This window comes from Triticum aestivum, chromosome 3A (assembly GCF_018294505.1).
Source record: "Triticum aestivum cultivar Chinese Spring chromosome 3A, IWGSC CS RefSeq v2.1, whole genome shotgun sequence".
NCBI classification, from domain to species: domain Eukaryota; kingdom Viridiplantae; phylum Streptophyta; class Magnoliopsida; order Poales; family Poaceae; genus Triticum; species Triticum aestivum.
The window spans coordinates 715827235-715839276 of NC_057800.1; the positions used below are offsets into that span (position 1 = coordinate 715827235).

At 42.4% G+C, this 12042-nt stretch overlaps 1 long non-coding RNA gene across 2 annotated transcripts; it reads right to left on the reverse strand.

Annotated features, from left to right (window-relative positions):
• Positions 1–10569: 10569 nt before the first annotated feature.
• Positions 10570–11411, reverse strand: LOC123059384 (uncharacterized). Of its 2 annotated transcripts, none has more exons than XR_006427433.1 (3): positions 11125–11411; positions 10943–11031; positions 10570–10827 (listed from the first exon to the last, which is right to left on the reverse strand). It is a non-coding gene; the product is annotated as an uncharacterized lncRNA (long non-coding RNA). The 2 variants fall into 2 exon arrangements; XR_006427432.1 differs by having other exon boundaries at positions 10570–10833.
• Positions 11412–12042: the final 631 nt, after the last annotated feature.

Genomic DNA, 12042 nt, shown 5'->3' on the forward strand with positions numbered 1-12042 from the left:
ACTTGCGCCTTTTCCTCCGGCGTCACTTTCAGAGAGGCAGGTTTTTGTGCTCGATTCAGAGAAAAAGGGGGAAGCCCAGTCGACTGACCTGGGGTCACTTGGTCTTTACAGTAAAACCAAGTCGACTGCCACCCACGGACTGACTCGGGAAAAGTGATAGACGGAAAGGAACTTTTTCCCCTCATCTGGATCGCCAGGCCCCCGCACAGCTGGATCACCTGCGTCTGTTCGTCACTCGACTTGGCCTTCTTGACCGACTGAGAGCGGCAAGTGAAGATGTGCTTGAAGAGTCCCCAATGGGGGCGGCAACCCAAGAAGTTTTCACACAAGGAAACGAAAGCAGCAAGATACACAATAGAATTGGGAGTAAAGTGATGGAGCTGCGCTCCGAAGAAGTTCAAGAAGCTCCGGAAAAAAGGATGAGGAGGCAGAGAGAATCCACGATCGATATGGGTGGCGAGGAGGACGCACTCACCATCAAGAGGCTGGGGTTCGACTTCTTTCCTCGGGAGGCGCGCAGATTCGTGGCGAATGAATCCCCCCTCGACCAGATCATCGAGATCATCCTGCCGAATCACTGACGGCATCCAGTCGCCCTGGATCCAATCCTTGGGCAGAGCGGTCCTCGAGGAAGATCGGCCCCGAGCGGACTTCTTCCCCTTCCCCTACACCGCTGCCTTCTTCGCGCGCTCCAGAGCCGATGTCTTCTCCTTCACCATCGTCGCCGGCGAAGCTCGAACAGACCTACGGCACCAAGGTGGGAGCGGAGGTGGCGGAGGATCTTGTGAAGGAAGGGGGAAAAGTGAAGGCGCACTGTTCGGGGGTCCCGAGCCGGTAGCTTATAAGAGGTCGCTTCCGAGTGGCTGACTGGTAGGCCCAGGCAATCCCGTCAAATCCCGCAACAGGCGCGCGCGCGGTACGTGGCGAAAAAGGTGGCGCAGGGATCGAGGAGCTTCTGTCCTATCCCATCCGATTACTGCGGCCGCCCCCGTCCCGCGTGCTTCCCGAAATTCAAATCCCGCAAAATCCGCGGGCCGCAGAACAACTCGCCAAACAGAAGATCCCTTTCACACCGTCACTCGGAACTTCACAAGTAAAGAAATTCACTCGACAAGAGGCCAAGAATGGATCAAGGCGACTGAAAGAAGTTGACGACGTCATCCGTGACAATTGATCCAAAACAAGACGTTCATATAACATGAAGAACCAGTCGGAAAGATCCCCAACTCCTTCTCCACTCAAACCTCGATCCATTCGGGGGCTAATGATGAAGCTATGTACCTAGGATAGGGGCATGGACCTGTCCTAAGTACCCTACCCAAGGACATCCCTAGAAGAAGTCACCTTTCAATCGACTTGGAGGTATCCCACTCGACAGATTCAAGACACTCGACCATGAAGCAATCACTCGACCAAATTCCAACCACTCGACTGCCAGGAGATCTAAAGTCACCCTGCACGCAAACGGTCGGTCATTAAGTAGCTTTTATGGTCATCATAGCACTTTATTAGGGGCGTTACCAGTAACCCCCAGTCTTAATGTACTTTAAACCTTGCATTACTGAGGGCTGGAGGGGCCAGGCGAACTCTATATAAGCCACCCCCCTCCTCAGTATCAAGGGTGGGCACCCCTGTTATTCATACACACATAATTCAGTCGACCGCCTCCGGGCACCGAGACGTAGAGTTGTTACTTCCTCCGAGAAGGGCCTGAACTCGTAATCCTCGTGTGCTTACAACTCCTCCATAGTTAAGATCTAGCCTCTCCATACATACCCCCCTACATCACTGTCAGAGTTAGAACCACGACAGTCACGTCTGCTCTGGGCCGCTTTCAATGTGGAGTGGCGCGCTCTACAACGGTATGAATGCGGGCAGCTGACGCCAAGCAGGAATGCGCGCGGGCGAGGATAGAGAGGTTTGGTGGGCCAGGGAGGTCAGAAGCGGACGTGACAGCGGTCCGGACTCCCACAACCCCATCCGTTTGTCTCCGACTTATGAAAAAAATGCGTTCGGATCCTATACAAGACCACGTTGGATGATTTTTATAGTCCGGACGTTTACGGAAGGTTTGCGGTCGGTGTTGGAGATCCCCTTAGGGCCTCTTTGATTCGTGGGATTGTAAAAACACAGGAATAGGAAAAACGTAGGATTGAAATGACATGCCCATTGGATTCCTATAGGATTTGAGTTTGTTTGATTGTATCACAGGAAAAACTAGTCATACCCGCGCGGCGGCACGCAGCGCCTCATCGATACCTTACATATGTATATGTTTTTTTAACTCAAGTGATAAAAAATAAGGGCTTAATGTGTGTAAGCTTGTTGTTAGAACTCGGTAGCCACAAAAAAGCAAGCTATGCAGATGAACAATTTTGGAATTGCTACAAATAAAAAGCATACATTGCAATTTCTTTTCACCAAAGACTAAACACGGGACCTAAAACTTTTAGAAAGGTCTCCCCCACGCTATCAAAATGTCCATCAATAGTTGGGCCTACAAAAAAAGAGAGGCAAAAAGGTCGCTCGGCAGCAAATAAGATATCAAATAAGCAACCTATGATGAATGAAAACCATGGAAATAAATAATGGACACGAGTTGCTCACTGAATATGTTCTGCTATGCCATGTGTGTTGCCTAATCTACTACCCCTATAAAAAGAAGAAAGGGCGGAGAACCAAACAATCAGATCCATCCATCAATAAGATCTAATGGCTCTTAATGCTTCGATGTTTGACGCAACAAAACACGCATCCAGTGTTTAACGCTTCAAGCCATCCATCGATAAAACTGCCCCGCCGTTCAGAAAAAACAAACAACGCACGCCCCCATGTCCTCTCGCACGACCTCGACCTCTCGCCCCTGCTCCTCCTCCCCTGCCGTTCGCCCTCTGCCCGTTCCTTGCTGCTCCTCCCGAGCCTCCCGCCGCTCCTCCATTCCTCCGGAGCCGCCCGCCATGCCCTTCGCCACGGGATCCCCTTCGTCGCGGGAGCCGCCGTCGAGCCCGTCCGTCGCGTCCGACCTGCCGTCGAGCCACGGGAAGCAGCCGTAGGTCGCCCGGAGCCTGCCCCCACCGCGGGTCGCCGGGAGCCTCCCCAGTCGCCGCCCGCCTCTCCTAATCAAGGCCTCCGCCGTCAATCCTCCCCTCCGCCGCTGCCAATCCCCCACTCGGCCTCCTCTGCTTGGGTCGAGGGCCGCCCCCGGTTCCTCGCGCCCTCCCTCGGTGGCGTCGCCCCCGGCTCCGTGCCGGCCGTCGTGCCCCAACGCGGCCTCCATCCACGGCGCCCCAGTCGGCCACCGCGTCCCATGGATCCTCTGAGCGACACCGCCGACGCCGATCCCAACTACCTGCCCCTGAATCTGCGCATTGAGGCACGTTGTTGCTGGACACCGCTGCCTACGCCGACGCCATCTGCCCCACCAATCCTTTCCCATGAGGTACCTTATTTACTCTTCATCTACAAAATTCAGTGCACCCAAGATCGATGCGTCTTCTACCATTGTGTATCTATATGTTGTTTCTAATGCTAATGACCAGATCAATACATGATGCATTTTTGCTGATTTTTCAGTACATACATCAACTGATGCACAGAGACACATATAGGCCACATTGCCCTTTCCAAAAATTTCAATACATAAGAGTACAGATTGCATGACAACACTTGGCTGATAGATAGATGACCAAATAAACAATTCATCAACTAAGTACTACTCTTTGGTGACATTGCCAGGGCTACTCTGTTTTTCGTGCATTCAAAAGCACCCACCAGCAGTATCTATTTCGGCTGCCCATTCGCCTCATCAAACCAAAGTTTTAATTATGTAAACAAGGCGCCATTTCCATGCACACCATAGCTGCTAACTTTTTTTCTGATTAACCAATGCTATTAAATGAATCGTCAAATAAAGAAATTGCCAATGCAGAGGGAAATACACAGTAATCTCGGCTAATAGATATTGATTGAGTTTTGACATCATCAACTACTCCATTGATCATATCAAGCAGAGATATGCTCATATCTACATATTTTTGATAGACTGAATGGTCGCTGACGGGCGTCGTGCCTCTCCACAGTCAATCTTCCAGGGTTGCGACTATGAGCACGACAGTCTCATCAATTGCTTGGCAGCCCCCCGTCTACGCACCTCTTTAGCGGTGGAGCAACGAAGTCGGCTCGACAAGAGGTAGCCACAACAACAGTTTAAGTTGGGGAGATAGCAAGTACCAACAACTGTGCCACGAAACGTCCTTCCTCCTTCCTCTACCCATACTCAATTCATTCAGTTCTAGGTGGGTTTCAAGAAAGTATTTGTATGGGGAATGCAAGAGATGCAAGCTTTAAATAAGAACAAAGGGCACAAATCATTCTCCAGATCAGTGAGGCCTCCTGTGATATCCCTAGCATGCATGTTCTTTCATTCACTCGCTTCAGTTTCACATACATAGGGTGCACCTGTGTTAGTCATGTACGCCACCTCTGTATGATCAACCAATGATAGTCTCTGTTATGGTGCAGCTTTTGAATTCTGATCATGTTTAATTTTCTTCGTTCAAGCTTATGCAATGTGCTATGTTGTTTTCTTTTTTCAGGTATATACCGAAGAGTGAAGAAAACCCTCCTTTAGTTTGTTTCAGTGTTGGAATCATCTACCAACCAGGCATATGGTTAGAATTTGTACTATGGGATAAGGTTGACAAGACTGTTCATAAACATAGATTATACTGACGAATTAGTATTCCTATTAGTATCAGCATTTCCTCGCTTTATAAGAATCATTTAATATTAGTTTTACAAGTAATTTATATAGTGCATTTATAGAGGAATCAAACAAGCATAGGAGCCAGAAAATAAGAATGTCATAGTTCTTCATTTGGAAGTAGATCCGAGCATCACATGACTTATTTTTAATTTTCTTTATGATTGATAAAGAACATTGGTTTGTTTCATATTCACAGACGACATACATGCTGGTTAGCAATTCACGCTTAGTTTGCAATGTGGCCCGTGATTATTTTGGAACAGTTCACTGTCCCTGATCTAATTTTTCATTGTTTTACTTTGACAAAAAATTCTGAGTTATCAATCATCGTATGCCTTTCTGCTCGGCCTGACAATTGCAGTGAAGGTATTCCTGAAGAAATATAATAGTGGCAACTACTACCTAAAGTCCTTTTCATTGCAAAAGTGAGTACTCCCATTATTCTAGGAGAAATTAGCTCAAATATGATAATGTGCCGATATTTAAGAGAAATTAGCTTCTAGGTACTAACAAATAAGTTCATGAACGTTCAACTAGAGACTGAAACTATTCCAACTTAATTAGCACGTAGGTCAAACCTGGCTTGTCTTATGTGGGAAGGTTTCCTTACCTTGTTAGATTGTTGGCAGTGCTATCTCATGTACGAGTACTGAATGGCCTTGCAAAACAAGGTGCCCTGCCTAGAATCTAGAGAGATAGTCAAACTCTGAATTTCCCTCTTGCTGCTATCTTTTTATTTTCGTCCATTGCTAATCATATCAAACTTGTGAGAGCTGGAAAACATGCTTTCTTCAGAGTTAACTGTCGTTTTGATATTACTTCAGAAGGATAATGCATGCTTTCTTCCACCGAGGCATGAGTAATCAAACGCTATTAACATGGACATTACAATTGTAAACTTTTTATGTACTATCTTAATTTTTAAACACTCCTTTCAGATAGCTTTCCCTGTTGGCGGTCCATTATATTTACATTGTATAAGTAAGCTGCCAAAAGGGAATGATAAAAGGAAACGACATGCATGTCACGTTTGACACGTTTCTAAAATTGTTTCATTTGTTTATGCGCATATAGCATGGTAACAAGTATGAACTACTAGCAGGTGGCTACTCCATACAATTGGCCTATGACCTCTAGATGGTCATCAGCGGTGTTGCAAGTTCGCTAAAAAATTGAGTATTAGTCAGTACAATTTATATTAGGATGATATCAGGGTAGAACCTCTTTTCCTGTTTTTCATGCATGCAGATAGAGAAGATCATGATACGATGCACATGATTTTGAGTATTTTGAAGAATATTTTCTCAGTCTAACACGTACATTTTATTCACACAGTTGTTTTGTGTTTGAATTGGCTCGTGAGCTTTTGTTATATATATGTGCTGACCACATGAAGTTCCAAAAAACATTCTGACACAAGGGAAATATTGGGCGCTTTCACTAAAGCCTTCTTGCAAAATGGGTATGTTTGGGACTAAACAAAGATTCAAGCTAAGTCAGTTATTGTGTTCTTTTAGATGGGTTCATATAGCTTTTAAAAACTATTCCTGTAAAGATATGTCACACATTTTTGTGAGTATAATTCTTCACACATTGTATCTAATGCCATTGATGGATCATTTAGAGTAGATATTTTGTTTTGTGATGTCGTTTTCAACAGGGGCGTACCTACGGTTATGCTAAGGGGGTGCATAGGACACCGAGTCAAAAACATTTTTCTCTGTAGATTGTATCTACATATAGTGTGCGACACCCCTGACATTATTGAAAATTATATGTGATTACATAGTGTGACATCAGGTTGTTTTTGGTCTAGGTCCACCCCTGGTTTTCAATTGTTAACTCTTTCTCTTAAAAGACATGAAAGGGGCAGCAGGATTATGTAAAATTAAGATATATAAAAGACAAGGAAATTCATTATTTATCATATAGAAATTTTAATTTTAGAGTTTTTAATATGTTTAACTAAGTATATATTAATTCAGACGTGCAAAATTGGGTCATCACACGCAAGCAGAACCTGAATATAGGATAAGCGGTGCGTTTTGCAAAACTGCGGCTATCTATTTTTTAGCATAAGAAATGTTTAAAGAGAACAATACTTGCGTAAGTATATGGGCAGGAGTGCTCCAGTGTCCCACTATATTAAGAACTTTTGCCCCTCCAATAGAAGATCTATTGGTGATATATATTTTCTATTGAGACAAATCTTCTACTGTTCTTTTGTTTAATGCATACAAAGCACCCTGCAGCATCTCTGCTTGGAAAATAAATGCTCTGCTTGGTACACTCATGACATTAGACCTTTCAGCTCAAGTTAGGGATTTGCATCTGATGGTTCTGTATAGTATATATTTTTAGGGTGCTTCCTATTTGGATATGATGTGCTTTAGTTGGATTGACTAAAAAGATTGAAGGATCCTATAAATATATTAGTTTTAATTTGTTTATTTAGTTGCAGTTGCAAAAAAGATGGAACATTCCCATAAATATGATAGATCTCCTTTGCATTCGCACAAAAATGTAGCCAAATGACATCTCAACTATATATGTTTCAACCATATTATGTCAAGTTCTCATTCTTTTGATAGTTTCTGGGAGAACGGGGCAGAGGAGTGGAGGCCTGGGACGCAGCACGGGGCAGAGAAGCGATGGCACGGCAGTACAGATTTCTAGGGGCTAATTGGTGGGATAATTAACCATGCGCTTAATGTATATTCGGAGGGGATTTTAACACCTTCCAAAACTATTAACATTTCTTAACATTTTGTCATGTTGGACGAAGCAGTACAGATTTCTAGGGGCTAATTGGTGGGATAATTAACCGTGCGCTTAATGTATGTTCGGAGGGGATTTTAACACCTTTCGAAACTATTAACATTTCTTAACATTTTGTCATGTTTAACAGGCAGACTTGCTTGCGTTTTCGAGTTGGTTAGCACTCCAAATGTGATTTTAACATCTTGCTACTGTACGATGGTCGTGAAGTTATATTCAAAAGTTTGACTCTCTTCGTTAGATCTTTCATACACCTTTTCACTTTACATCTGTAAAACTAGCATAGAATGGGTACAGAATGGTTTGATGGAGAATGATATGTCATAAGAATAACAAAGCAGTATCATTTTTATCTAGAAGTGTTGCTTCTTGCAGGTATGAAGTCAAGGGATCAAATCTAAACTCCTCCAAAAATTGAGGGACGAAAAATATACTTTTCTCTTAATATTATGGTTGTACTGCAATTTGCAAGGTTTCTTGTGTCTTTGTACGAATAGATCGAATCTAATTGAAGTGACTTTGATTAATTTCCTTTTCAAAGTTATTGTTGGGCCAGCTATTGACCTCTATAAAACATTTATCTTCACTTCTCTTTTGCTCCCAGGAAATCTGGTGCAAGCCCCACTACAGTTTTATATAAAGATATTGGAGGCAGCATCAGAAAAGACAAGTCTGCAGTAAATTTCTCCCTGATACAGTAATAGTGTTATCTATAGTCTTTGGAAAAAAATCAACATTTACTGTTATATGAAACCTATGTTTTCTTAGCATTTTCTAGTTATCAATTGACTTATCATCCTATCTTTTTGTAAACCATGGAATTTTTGAAGTTCAAAAAAGTGTGTACATCAACTATTTCACTTCACAGTGATAAATGGATGGAGTGCTTGTGACACAGAAAACCTCTTTTGTGGATCTAACAACAAAAATATGTTTCCAGTATTTCTTTGGATATGGAAAAAAAATTGGGTTGTCACCTAGAAAATAAATTGGCACAAGCTTACTGACATAGGGTTGCAGGTCAGCATGCGCTAAAAATATTCAAATTCAAAAGAATCTTTCTGAGATAGTTTGTGGTTCCTATTTTTTCTGGTCATACCTTTTTGAAAATAACTTTTAGTCATGCTTGCTTTTATACTGCTTGAAAATTCAATTTTACTATTAGAAGATGATGATAAATCAGATTCATACTGGAGTTCACTTTTCTTGAACAGGAAACAGAAGGATCAGGTTGTACGTGATAGAATATATGCCTATAAAATGAAAAGGATAATAGATTCCTAAGTACTAGAAATGTCATACCATTCCAGGAAGTTACTTCTTGATGTCAATCCAGAAAATAGAAGGATCAGTAGAATGTTCTCGATGATCATTTTAGCTGTCCTTTTAGGTAGCAACACCAAATTGCAGGGCTTCATCTTAGTACTGATCAATAGGAGCATGTTCGAACTATTGCATAGGTAAAAATAATTTCTTCATGATTTCTCTTATGCTCCCAGGGAATCTTGTCCAAACTCCACGTCGCTGTCACCGAACAAAGTTGGAGGTGCAACTGAAAGAGACCAGCCAGATTCTTCTTCCGGGTATTAAAAAGAAAACCTGGCTAGAGATTTCATGCCATGTCATTCCATTTATGTTTGCTTGTGTGCTTATCATATCTGATTACATGATTGGCATTTATTTCATAATTAGCATATACTTCGACACATGATATGTTTTGCTTTATTTATGGACAACAAGATACATTTACTTATTGTGATCACATAAGTGAACAAACATAGCCAACGGTTAAAGTTTATATCTACTATGTATATATTTTTTCATTCACACATGTCTCACTGTCTTTTAAGCACTTAGAGAGAACTGGAGATTGCTCTCATTAAATGTGAACAAGATTGATGTTCTTTTTTTCCAAAATAGTAAATACTGTGTTCTCTTGATTGTTTTTTGATTTTTCAGCTTACCTGAATCTAAGAAGTCCGACCATCAATTAATGAGAGATTTTTGCTTCTATCATTCGTGGAACCATAGAAATGAAATACAGACCGCGCCTCAACCAATACTTCACAATCTTTTTGCCCAAAGCAAATAGTATCATTATTTATAGATTCTAAATTAAAATATTTTCACTTGTGTGCTCAAGTAAAATTTTACTGCTTAAAGGAAAATAAACCATTTTATCACTCCTACAGTTCACAGGGAGAGAGAACAAGAAAGAAAACCTTCCACCACAATCTTGTCTTCCTACTTTTACTTACCAAGAAGAATCAACAATAAGGGAATCTTTTAAGAAAATGGATAAAAGATCATTTTCAGTTAGTAATGTACAACTCCCAACTTGTCTCTTTTACTTCTTTTTCTGTGCATGCGCACCCTGTTGAATGGTGCTGTACTTGTACATACTGGAATTGCAGGCAAAACAATGTGATGGATGGTCTACAAGATTCTCTGGATGAATTCATCTCCAGGGTAAAAGAAGCCAGGCAATGTGCATGACGTTTGATTGGAAATAATGTTGCCTTGAAAATGTACGAGTGCTTTCTTCGCATCTGACATTGCAGAATCAAACATTGATGCATACCTTTGTAAATTTCTTGGGGAGAAAGGTATAATTTGCAAGTTGCAACACTGATCCCAAAATACATGGTGTTCACACATATCTATTTTATGTAGTTTGTGATAAATCAACATGTTCAGTCTTTGAAAGTACCATCAATGACCTCTATTTATATGGAGACAAGTTATGAAAAAAATGACATAAAACAACTTTGAACCTCTCTTGCTAGATGTAAGGGCATGAAAACATGGTTTCGGGCCTATATGGTGAATGTTACCTTGGCTGTTTTTTGTGTGTGTGTCATCTTATACTACCATCAACAACTATAAATATACGGTGGTACGAGACATGTAGACAAGGTGTATATGATTGGGAGTGGATCTATCTTCGAAAAGAGCATTAGCAGAGACGTGCGTTGCACGTGCAAGCTTACTAGTATGAGATTAAAAATCGGCAAGATTACGTGATGTCACTCAATATGTTAGTACTAACATTGATCTATAAACACATGAATGCAAACACAAATGCAGCCATTCCTCGAACTGGACATCACCCAGCAACGGTTTCAACAACAGTTTCCAATACATAAGGTAGGCTACGTATTCATATCAAACTGACACAAAACAATGAAGGAATATGCAAGCAGATCTAAGCCTGATAACCTGCAATACAAAATAGCACACACAAAGTAGTAGAAGGTTGAGTGCACACAACGGCTCCGCGTGATCTGCAACTAACCAGAAACAACACAACCTATTAACAAAGAATAGAGAAGGTACATATCAATCATGTACAGGCAACCCAATCCAAACCAAGCAAGGCAAGAACCCACGCATACTCACCAACATCGCAATTAACAGGACGTTTCCCAGTCGGATCTCTTTGTGCCGTCGACGCAAATCAGCAGCAGATGAAGTCTGACCTCGAACCCCTACACGGAACATCCAGGCAAATACCTTAATTACTTTGATGTGAATGCATAAAAGAATTAACACAAAACAGACCAAATAGAGACTGGACTAACCAGTAGATGCAGAGCCAACGACACGATGAACAGCAGGACGGCCCTCACATAGTAAATCATCATCGGACAGACGATCACCCACACGAGGTCCCGACATGGACGCACCATCGCATCACCGATCATTACGCCCAATAACTATCCCACGGATCCCATGAGGACGACCCGGATGATGGAGATGATGCAGATCGATACAGCTAATAACTGCACCGCGAATTCTAGAAGGACGACCCGGACGGCAGAGGCCACTTCAGCAAGGCCTACCACGATCCATCTATGTGAATGGAGACCACGACGTGCAAGGCTGGGAGAAACAACACGGTCGAACACCTATTTATAGAGTAACCAGAGTACCAACGACACGAACTAAACAGCGACATCTAGAGGATACGGCAACAGCGGCACCGCTCGAGAATTGTGGAAACTGCACACGTGCCAACCTAGGAATATCAATCTGAACAAATTGACAACGTGGCTGCACAGTAAAATAACACATACACAACCAAACCGACACGCACACACGCATCACAGCATCAGGAGACGTCCACATAATCAACCGGCGACACGTACGGAAGACAGATTGAACCACCCCCACGAACCACGTGCATGCAGCCAAGAATACAGCGGTGTTCAACCGACAGGGCCCACGTTTGACCAGGAATTAAATCGCAGAAAACGCAGCGTGCACCCCAGAAGCTTACCCATCCAGGTCCCAACGAAATAGCACGTGTCATCACCCTATTTACCAGTTCAAACTGCCAAAAAAGTCAAACAATCCAGAAAATTTAAACGGGTCTAGATTTAGTATATGTAGTATAAAGGATTTCTTCCAAGAGATTGGAGTGGATGCTATAATTCCTATGAAATGTAGTTCAAATGAATTCATAGGAAAAATTCTATGGGGTTCAATCCTGCAAATCA